Raw genomic sequence first — 12,324 nt, forward strand, 5'->3', positions numbered from 1 at the left:
ATCGCTGTTGTCAGGCAGAAAACCTCTTGAATCCTGTTTTGAGGTTTCCACCCAACAGAGACGATATTCTCTTGTCGTAACGCATTTTCTGGTTCCATCGTTGCAGACCATCATTCCCATAGAGCAGTCGTTTTCAACCTTTTTCGCGTCAAGGACCCTCAAATTGACACATAATAGCCCACGGACCCCCATTTGAAAAGATATGCCAGGGACTCAACCATTTTGATTTCTTGGGGGTCCCAATCTACACGGTATCATCATCATTAGTGTTCTTTTAACTCTGAGAGTGTACAAATGGAACCAAATGGACCCGTTAGGGTCCATTTGGTTCCATTTGTACACTCTCAGAGTTACAGACACATAAGGGTCAATTTGGTTCCTAACTATTCATTTGGCTGGGGACCCCCTGGAACCCCCTCAAGGACCACTGGTGGTCCCCGGACCACTGGTTGAAAACCACTGCCATAGAGATTTCCAAAAATGTATGTTAAATAAAAAAAAAAAGGGTATTTATTAAATATAGTATTTCATATAATTAAATATTCAACTTCTCTCTTTTAACATAATCAAATGTGTTATGGTCATGATTCACCAGGACCCTGGATGGCTTGATTCTGGGCTTAAACTAATCGATATTTTGGAAATCTTGGAAATGGGGAAAAATGAATGGGGTCCGCAACGATGGAACCGGAAAATGGGCGTAGCCACCGCTACTACGCCCGGCTGTTTTTCGGCAACGTGACACCGTCGTGTGACAGGGTACGAATCTATAGCTTCAGGAGTTTGACGTCACACCAGTTTACAAATACCTCATAATGTACATTTTGCTCCTTTTTTGAGTTCGATAGATAAAATGTCATTCAGCCATTCATTCATACCATAATCTGAGACGTTGTGTTGCCAGGTCTGATGTCTCATCCGATAGCTTTAGTGTATTTGAGCTTAAAACCTCATGGGTTTCATAGGATCTCTGTGTGGTATCTGTCAACCCCCTCATGTTGTGTACTATTCTTGGAGATCTAGTGGGATCTCTCAGTGATCTGGTCATGTGACTCTAGGGATCTAGTGGGATCTGTCGGCGATCTTGTCATGTGTGACAATAGGGATCTGTCAGTGATCTGGTCATGTGATTCTAGGGATCTGTTGTCAGTGATCTGGTCATGTGATCTACTGAGATCTCTCAGTGATCCGGTGGTATCCATCAATAGGTGTTCCTCTGGTACCGCATCTCACCAGATTACGGCTGGGTGTTATTGCGAGCGTTGTAGTTATGGCAACCGTCTTACGGTTGAGAAACTGGATGGCGGGGCGATGATGATGATCATATTTCGCTGCTCGTTCTTTTAACATTTCCCAGGTTCATCATATCTTAAATGGCAGTGATGTCTTATTGGACCGATGATCGCTCTAATGTCCAAAACATCTTCAGTGAGTCTGTGCGCTGATCCACAGATGACTAGGAAAACGATACCAGCAGGTGTAACTCTCACTCACACACACACACACACACACACACACCAGGTGTGATCTAGCTCTCAGGTACTGTATCAGTGTTGAGCCTGATTTATACTTTGTCATCCCGTGTTGTCGCTCGGTTTTCAAAGGAAACAGTGTGACACAAGTTGTTTCACTTCAATGTGTTTTGTTTTCTTTTTCTGCAATATCTCTTGATTTTTTTTATTTTTTTTTAAGTTGTCGCCCATGGACAACATGCCCAAAATAGGAACGCCAGGTTGAAAGTGTTTTTTTATAAGTTTCTCGCATCAGTTTAGCAGCTATAGGCGACCAGGCTGTGCTGTGCTGTACTGCGCTGTGCCATAACAAGCTGCCTGTAGCCATGAAGCCACGTTGAACAAGCTTCAAACTAGCAGTCAGTGAATGCTTGACTTAAGTGGGAGTAGCTTTTTTTTTTTTTTTTTTTTTTAACTGTGGTGCAAAGATTGTCTTGTAGAAATGAGTTTTATGTTTTGATTATCTTTAGCATTTAGGCCCCGTTTAGACGACAACCGCCTAAAGAGAAAATGGCAAAATCTAATATCAGACCGTTTAGACGGTGTTATCTGTTTGAAACCGCAACAAAGTGAAACGCCCTCCCACAGTGGAAATCTTTTAAAACGCTCCGCCTCGCGTCTCCGTGTAAACATGAAATGTTTGTTAACGTTTGGAATACGGTGTTAACCAGTGTTGCCAGATTCTGCGATCGAAATAAGCAACCAGGTCTATGAAAACAAGCCCAAAAGAAGCGACCAGGCTACGGCTATTTGAAAATTGCAGATCTACAAGCTCGCAACGCGTCGCGATGCGACAACGTTGTGAGTTTGTAGATCTGAAAGATGAGAAAAATAATAATCTTGAGAAAAAAGGTAATTTTGGAACATTTTTGAAACTTTTTAACAACGCAAATCTTGTATGGTCCCTCGCACAAAATATTTTCAGAAGGGGGGGTTTGTGGACAAATACATAATTTGACATGAAGCTGTTTAAGAACGACAGGTTTAAACAACATTAGGAAACAAGCCCTGCAAGTAAGCAACTACGCTTTAGAAACAAAGTCGCTTAAAATAAGCGGACATGGCAACCAAACAAACAGCTGTGATAGGAAGTAGAACGGAAGTTGTTCTACGCATGCGTGACCGGTCTATCTGGCAGTGCGTCACACTAGCGCCAACTAGCCCCCTAGCATGCACACTGCAGTGTTTTCAGTCACTTTGTTGTGTCTCCGTCTAAACCCAAAATAAAAAGTGAGAACGCAACGGCACTTTGCCGTTCTCTCTAGAAGACCGCTTGTCGTCTAAACCCGGCCTTAGATAACTTGACTGGCGCTGTGAGTCCCTAGAGCCTCACTAACTGTCGTAGCTAGCGTTTCAATAGCACCCACAAGGACCTAATTAGGGATGATAGTCATGTCATGTCATGTCGTAGCAATCTAGATCTAGTAAAAGGGTTGTAATAGCTGCCGTAATGATAGCTGGACGTAGCATTTAGTGGCATTCTGACACCTTTTTAGTTTGCATCGTAGAAATAAAATGAATGGCTTGCTGTTTGGCATGTTTTATAACGGACTAATAAGACAGAATCCATTGGTGATGAAGTGTGTTATGTCTCAGACCAGCTCCCTTTGTCCTTATCTGCTCTCCTGTTGTAAGTTTAGCCTTGGCCTGGTTGCTGCGGTTGAAATTATAGCTCTTTTGCCTGCGGCTACACAGTAAGAAAAAAATCCTCAGTTATAAAACCAACCCATAAAGAATCCAATTTCAACACTGATGAGCAGTGGCGTGCACACTGAGGGGCAGGTGGGCAGGTGCTCAAGTAAATTATACTTTTTTTTTGTTTACTTGGTTGGCTCTTTTTTCCCCTCTACACCTATACCTCTTTGCCAAAAATAGCAGATCTACAAGCTCACAACGCCTCGCGCTGCGAGGCGTTGTGGGCTTGTAGATCGGCTAAAGTTCTCCTCAGAAAAGGGATGCTAGGCTTCGAGTGGTTATGGTAAAAAGAAAAATCATATCACATAAAGATTTGGCGGACCCCCTGTAGTAACTCTGAGGACCCCCTAGGGGTCCCGGACCCCCTGTTGAAGACCCGTGCTGTAAACTGAAAAAAGGGCAAAAGGGCACTTCTGGTCAAGAGGGCAAAGGGCAGGTGCTCTAGCACCACCTAGAGTCTATCTGTGCACGTCCCTGCTGATGAGTTGAATCAACATAATGAGGATTTTACTGTGTCAGAAAAAATAATAATGTGAATGGTAGAAAGGGAAGGGAAATTAGATGGTTTTAAATAATGGATTTAAGTGAAGGTTATTCAAAGGGTTGTTGGCATTGTTGAGGGATCCATAAATAATGTTATCTTTTGTAAAGGAAGACATGAGAGCTAGTGGTATTCTATTGTAAATGTACATATTTTGTTGCTGTTGTTTTTCCAACATGGCCAGCTTGCTTCTAAAGCATTCAGAACCCCAGCATGTGTTGCATGCACTTTACATAACAGCTGCAAAATGCATTTCAATAACTGATGTTTTTTTGTTTCGTTTTTTTTTAACAGTATAAGTAATAATATCGCTATTAACCCATTCAATCTGGGAACGCATCTGTGTCATTTTAAGATTTCTTTGGCTATTCAAAAATAGCAGATAAACAAGCTCATAGTGTGGCACTGAGTGTCGTGCTATGAGCTTGTAGATCTGCTATTTATTTATTTTATCTTGAAAATGTGTGCAAATCTTTGAATATATATATTTTTTAAAGCGAACATTTGTAACTCAAATCTTTGCTTATGGGGGATTTTACAAATGTTTTATAAATCCTAACAGTTTAAAAAAAAAAAAAACTTATAGCTATAATCAGTGGTTCTCAAACTTTTTCATGTCAAGGACCACCCAAAATTATATGTATTTGACCGCCGAACCCCCATCTCAAAATATGTTGTTCCAGGGACCCCCCAGAAGCAAAGATTTGAGTTACAAATGTTCGCTTTAAAAAAAAAATATATATATTCAAACTAAAGATTTGTACGAAGATCTACAAGCTCTATAAGCCTGCAGATATGCTATTTTTTTTAATAGCTAAAGAAATCTGAAAATGACACAGATGCGTTCCCGGTCTTAATTGGGTTAATTGGGGCGATTAGAAACATTATCATCAGCGGACCTTTGACGTGGGATAAGCATGTATCACTGTCAAAGTCCTCCCTCTTATACAATATGACATGTATGTCCATGCTGTTGGGCAGAAACCTCTTATCTCCATATTGTACCTTTTTGTGTTTTTTGGTAAATTAACGGCCTATTTGATAGCATAAGTAGCAAAATTGCAGATCTACAAGCTCAAAATGCTCTCATAACAACGCATTGTGCACTGGTAGATAGCCTATTTCTTTTTCGGTAATTGTACATGACACTGTCATACAAATCAAATAAAATGGGACATTGATTTATGGAAAAGCCTAAAAGGATCAAATATGGAGATACCAGGTTTCTGCCTGACGACCACAATGTTGTTCAAACCACGCTAGAGATTTATATTTATATATCAACAACACAAACGACAAGAATAGGCTGCCTTTGTAAACGCCTGGAATTTTTGTACATTAAATAAACTCCTGTTTTTTTGTTGTTTTTTTGTTTTTAATGCAATATAATTCTTCTCCCCCGTTTTGGGGTTTTTATGTTTACAGTCTCATACGGTACTTGACCGCAGCGCATTAATTTATTATGTAAATGTTTTGTAATCATATCATTGACTGTAGCGGTACAAAAGTGTTTTTTTTTTGTGCCCGAATTTGCATTGCAGCTCATTTCAAATAAATTAATATGTGAATACTTGCCACGGTCTGCAGCAGTGTTTATTTCATCGACTACAACTATGACTACAAAATGTTCGTCGACTACCTTTTTTCACTGATGAAAACTAAATAAAAACTATGCTATGATGACTAAAACAAACTATGACTAAATATATTGACAATGTTGTCAACAAATAAAAACTAGACTAAAATGTTAGTGAAGGACTAGTGGAGAAGAGATCCATCCAGTAAAACTAAAAGACAAGTCATTTTATGTTTGGTTGCGCTCGGGTGTTGCTCTCTGAAAATAGCAGATCTACAAGCGCTGCGACGCGTTGTGAGCTTGTAGATCTGCTATTTTCAGCATGCAACCAAGTGTCAAATCTGCCATTATGACGCCATCAAGGCACCACCAAAATACATTTTAGTCAACTAAATCAACTGTAGATTTAGTCGACTATAATCTTATGATATTTAGTCGACCAAAAGCAGACAGAAACTAAAACATTTCAGATGACTAAAATATGACTAAAACTAAATGGAATTTTATTCAAAAGACTAGGACCAATACTAAATCAGAATTTGCTGTCAAAATCAACTTTGGTCTGCAGTGCAATTTATGACAAGAAATTATTGTGTCACGCTTTTATTAAATAAAATCTGTACTCGCAAATTGTCCATACCTATCAAAAAAAACATTTCATTATTACAGTCAAGCACAATTACTTCAGTGTACAAATGCACAATTCATTGATGGCTTGGATGAAAATGGAGACATCTCTTAAAGGGGGTTTAAGTGATGTTTTTGTTCAAAAGTTAAAGCTATATATTGTGATTGTAATTGCTACAGAGTGTTTGTTCAGTAACAGCGGTCTCTCCACCTCTATAGTAAACAGAAAATACATTTTCAAGTCGGGGAAACCAGTGGTACTTTTTTTTTTTTTTTTTACTTGAGGTGGTAAATCAAACCAATACCACCATACATCAAAATATACTTAAAGTACCAAAAGTAAAAGTACTCATTACGCAGAATGTCCAATTTCAGCAAATGGCAGATCTACAAGTTCAGTTGTGAGCTTGTAGATCGGCTATAGCCGAAGTCTAAATCTACAAAGTAACTAGTAACTAAAGTGTTCAAATAATTCTTGTGGCATGGAGTCTGAGATGTAGTGGAGTAAAAGTCGGAAATACTCCAGTAAAGTAAAGGTCCTACAGCAAAATGGTACAGTACTTGAGTAAATGGACTCGGTTACTTTCCACCACTGCAGGAAACCAATTTTATCCAATCACGAGAGGGAACTCCACAAAGACAATTGACCTGTATTAGTTTCAGTTTTATAGTGTTCCAGTTACAATTGTGTTTCTATTCCAATCATTTATAATTTCAATCCCATATGAATTCTCTCTCCTGACTGGATAAAACCGGTGATCTGAACATGTATTTTCTGTTTAATAACGAGCTGTAGAGACAGGGAGGCCCATGTTACTGAACAAACACTATAGCAATGATTACTGTCACAACACAGAGCTAATTAAACACGTATTTTATAACCAAAAACATGTCACCTCCTTTACGTCATTGGTTCTCAACGTGGGGTCCGGGGACCCCCAGGGGTCCTTGAGGGAGTTCCATGGGGTCCCCAGCTAAATGATGGATAGTTAGGAACCGAATGGGCCCTTATGGGTCTGTAACTCTGACAGTGTACAAATGGAACCAAATGGACCCTAACGGGTCCATTTGGTTCCATTTGTACACTCTCAGAGTTAACATTAACATTGATTTTACAATATAAATTGGGAGAGATATAAATGCCATTAAATGGGGGTCAGTAGCCTCGCGCATGTCAAACTGGGGGTCCTTGAAATTAAAACGGTTGAGAATCAACTGCTAGAGCCGTAAAGATTCTCTATGCTTATGGGGGTCCCTGGCATATCTTTTCAAATGGTGGGTCCGTGGGTGTCAATTTGGGGGTCCTTGAAATGAATAAGTTTGAGAACCACTCCTTTTACGTTGTTTAGAGCTTGATAGTGTGTTAAAAGGTTTTGCATTATGTGTGTAATCAACCGGTACGCTCCAAAGTTCTCACATGTTCTGGAGAACCTGCGAACTGAAACACATAACGTACGTTGGAAGTGGCCTTGGGTGTTTGGAGTTGCAGACATAACACATCAAGTTGAACGGGCCTGAAAGATCAACCGTTGTAAGGTTTTTAAAATACCACAAATCAGCATTTAGAAATTATAGGATTAATTAATGATTCATTTTAGAAGAGAAAACTCTTCCCAGAGAATCATAACCACCAAGAGACGATGACCTCTCAACACTGTATGTATGCCATGGCCACAATATATATTGGATAGATTTAAACTAAGGGATAGTTAACCCTCAAAATGACTTTTTTCTATCGATTAATGTACACCATGTTCTTTTTTTACAGAGTGGCTCCTCAGACTCAGAGGCAAGCTGTGTGTGTGTGTGTGTGTGTGTGTGTGTGTGTGTGTGTGTGTGTGTGTGTGTTGCGCATGCGCATGCCAATTGTTTCATCCCGCTGATCGGTCGGGCGATTCTCGAGATACACAGGTGACTCACTCACTCGACTCAGAGATTTAGTGAATGTATAGATAGATCTAAGATAGATGTGTGCCTCTTCACGTAACAACAAGAGACGTCATGTTATGTCCTTTAGAACAATTTGACTGATGTCCTGAAACGACTGTATGAAGTGCTTGCATCTTCTCTCAAGATGCATCATGTACTACTAGCCATGGTTCACATGACGTCTGTCACAAGCGTCATGGTGGAACTTCAACCTGGTTTTGGCACTTTATCCATTTACAACCCCTACATCTATATAAACGTTCAGATTTTAAATATGAAGTGCTTACCCCACGGCCACCGATGTAACAACTTGAAACGGGTGGGTCTAAGTACCCGTATCTTCCGTATTGTTCAATAAAAAAGCATTTTAATCCGATCGGCGGCCATTTTCTCACAGAGTCATAATGTATCAGAGTGCAGTACACCTCCCATATAGGGTCGCGTAGTTGAAAGCATATGGGGAAAATTCTGAGAAAATGGCCACAGATCGGATTGAAATGCTTTTTATTCAGCAATACGGAAGATACGGGTACTTAGACCCGCCCGTTACAACTTGAAACATCCGTGGCCATGGGGTCAGCACTTTATATTTGAAATCTGAACATCGGAGGTTGATGGAGAAAGTGCCAAAACCAGGTTGAAGTTCCACCATCACTGTCATGATATGACAGTCATGTTTCAGGGCTACATCATACTGTAAGTACGTACATCAAGTACAGTATCTTCTCCACGTTGTGCGTATAATTACAGTACAGATTCAGGAAGGTAGCCCCCCCCATGTCTCTTATTATTGAACATCAAGGCGTCTTGCTTTGCCCCTGCGGACGGTCCACACCTTCATGTTTTTTCCTCTGGGTTAAAAGGAAGAACGCCTTTTTGGGTGATGCGGCTGACGGCCCTTTGGTCAACTTCAGCGTTCACGGTGACACAGTTAGGCGCCATGTACGTTTAATGTGAGAACGTCACTTTGGTCTCTGAACGCGTTGCAGAGGTCAGAAGCCGAGGGCTGGGTGGTGGTGGTGATGGTTGACGGGACGTCCTGACGTTACAGGTTGGTGTCTGGGAACATGGTGTGTTCCTTCCTGACCGTGCTGAAGCCCTTCACCGTGTCCACGAACACCTCGTCATCCATGAACTGTGAACACAGAGGAGAAGAGAAGAGACCGTTGGCTTCAATGAGCCGAGCCATGTACTGTACTGTATATCGTCACTGAGGGCTAGAAACCTTGTAAGTCCAAAACCCATTACTTTTCAGGAAATGGAAAAAAAAGAACCCAATGGATCCATTGTTGTTTAGTCACAATTTGTCATTGGTTAAATATAAAGTCCCTTAAGCACCTTCACTTCCACTTTCAAATGTTTTTTGATCACAAGCCGTCATATCACGATGTGTTGTGAGCTTGTAGATCAGCTACTTTTGCATGCCACTGCCGTGCGATGGAGTAAGCCAGGGCATTCATTTACAAAAACCTTTGAAATAAAGAGATGCAAGGTTTCTGCCTGACGACAACAATATGCAGTTGCCTGAAAAAATAAGTATTGATTATGTACAGTATATCAGTGATTCTCAACCGTCCAGCCCCCCCCAGTTTGATATGCATTAGTTCATGGACCCCCGGAGGACCCCTGGAGGGCCCCCGGGACCCCACGTTGAGAACCACTGACGTTATGACACACAAAATGTTTGAGAAATGTGACACTAAACATGGTCTCTGTCGGGTGGAAACCTCCTATGTCCAAAAACCGTTGCTTTTGAGGATTCAAATTCAAAAATAGCAAAAGCAGCAGATCTACAAGCTCAGAACGCGTCGCTTCGCGCCGCGTTTCGAGCTTGTAGATCTGCTACTTTTCACACTTTAGCGTGACAGCTGTTAGTAGTTATGATCAAGTAGGGCGTTATGAGGAGATAAGAGGTTGTCTGCCCCCCCCCCCCCCGACAGTGACGCTACGCCTAACATACGTTTTTTATGGGGTCTCTCACCATCCCGCTGTCGTGGCCCCCCTGCACGTGGGGGTCCCACACGCTGTCGCTGTCCTCTTGCTCGGCGGCGGGCGGGGGGAGGGGGCGGGGCTTGGCGTCCATCATCTGGCTGACGCTGCGGTGCAGAGCGCTCTGTGTCTGCAGGCTGGAGACGCTCAGGATGCCCAGCTCACCGCCGTCCGGCATCAGGCCGTCCGCACCGCCGCCCACCAGGGCCTCACATTTGATGTCTATGACTTCCTGAGAGATGGATATTAACACTGTTTAGACCAGTGGTTTTCGACCTTTTTCGCGTCAAGGACCCCCCAAATTGACACATATTAGCCCACGGACTCCCATTTGAAAAGATATGCCAGGGACTCAACCATTTTGGTTTCTTGGGGGTCCCAATCTACACTGTATCATCATCATTAGTGTTAATTTAACTCTGAGAGTGTACAAATGGAACCAAATGGACCCTAACGGGTCCATTTGGTTCCATTTGTACACTCTCAGATTTACAGACACATGAGGGTCAATTTGGTTCCTAACCATTCATTTGGCTGGGGACCGCCTGGAACCCCCTCAAGGACCACTGGTGGTCCCCGGACCACTGGTTGAGAACCACTGGTTTAGACCATACATGGGCAACTGGCGGCCCCCACCTTCACTTAATGCGGCCCCCGCATGTTATTATCGGAATACTGATATATTATTCAGCTGCTACAATTGCAAACATGACCCGCGTTGATGACTATCTATATTCTAGTCTGGTCTATATTAGTAGCTTAATGACTAGTATTAAAATTCCATTGTCTTTTTTAGGTCCATATTTGTATTTAAGTTCATAGAGTTAACATTAACTAAATGCATTTGAAATGAAATAAAAATGTTACTTTTTAGGATTCCAATAAAAAAAAATAGCAAAATTAGCAGATCAACAAGTTTTTGTTCTTATGTATTTATTAATTTATTCCTCCCCTCCTCCCCACCCCCAAAAATAGTTTAAAAAATATTAAGAAGTTAACCCATTTTCAAAGATTTTCAGAAATGTTTGAAAAAAAATATTATTACAAAAAAAAAATGTAAACCTAAAACTAACATTTACACACACACACACACACACACACACACACACACACACACACACACACACACACACACACACACACACACACACACACACACACACACACACACACACACACACACACACACACACACACACACACACACACACACACACACACACACACAGTCATGAGTCATGTACCTCTAGATGCATGGTGAAGCCCTTCAGTGTGACCGTGTTGGAGAAGCTGGTTGTATCTGGTACTGTGTCGAACTGGAAAGCAAACACAGTGCACTGTTCTGAGACCGCCACAAGAGGGCACTGCAGTAGTATCCATTCTGTATCATTACAGACCCTACCACAGTGTTCTTAACCACTATTGATTGATTTAATAGATTTAATACTTTATTAACTGTTTGCAAAAAAAAGCACAAAGTACAGTACAAATACAATGCTAAAAGGATTGAACCCAAGAAAGCACTATGGCTTGTTTCCTTTGGGGTCCTGTGTATTCAATTCATAGAAAAGTTACACCCTATATCATTTGTCATACGAGAGCAAAAATAGCAGATCTACAAGCTCACAACTTGTTGCATCGCAACACGTTGTGAGCTTGTAGATCAGCCATGTTTTTTCTATCTTTGAAACATGTTTTTCCTTCAAATTCTATTATGATTATTTAAACTGATCACACATTGTGTACTGCTTTCTAGTGCTTGTTGTGAGTGTGTGATGTAAAGTGGTACCAGATAGGAGCGGGGCAGGTAGGCAACCATAGGGCTTCTCTTCTGTAAGGGCAGGGGCACCAGCGGGGGTCTCTCTCTGGTTAAGGGGACCTTGTTCAGAGCCTGGAGCACCACCGTGACAAGGAGACACCTTTTAGTTACAGTAATAATAGTAATAGTGTCTTTACTACAGCAGGATACATAGTGTAGAATGTACTCTGTCTGTTCAACGCACAAACAAATCAGACATGTATACTTCTTATGTGGCTATTTCTCATTTGGATGAATTTATAAATCACTTCAACCCTATATACTTAGTTGACTTGAGTACCGTAAATTCATAAATAGCAAAAGCACGGTTTAACGGTTTTAAAAAACGTAAAAAGCAAGCGATTAAAAGCCTCTCTTCTAATACAAGCCTCTTTGAGAGAGAGAGAGAGAGAGAGAGAGAGAGACCTATAGAGAACCTATAGGCAAGGATGTGTGTGTAATGACAACTAATAACAGATTCATAAAAATAAAATAAAAATCACGTTTGACCGCAAGAAATTGCTTAAGTAGCGATTAGTATCGTATTGCCAGTTATTTGGAAAATGAGACTATATGTTATTTAGTATGGAATTGTCCTTTAAAATAAAGCCAAACTGGTGGAAATGTGATTTTTCTCCATGCTGCACAACTGGCTGCA

Source organism: Gymnoscopelus microlampas, assembly GCF_963454915.1.
Source record: "Gymnoscopelus microlampas genome assembly, chromosome: 16".
Taxonomy (NCBI): Eukaryota; Metazoa; Chordata; class Actinopteri; order Myctophiformes; family Myctophidae; genus Gymnoscopelus; species Gymnoscopelus microlampas.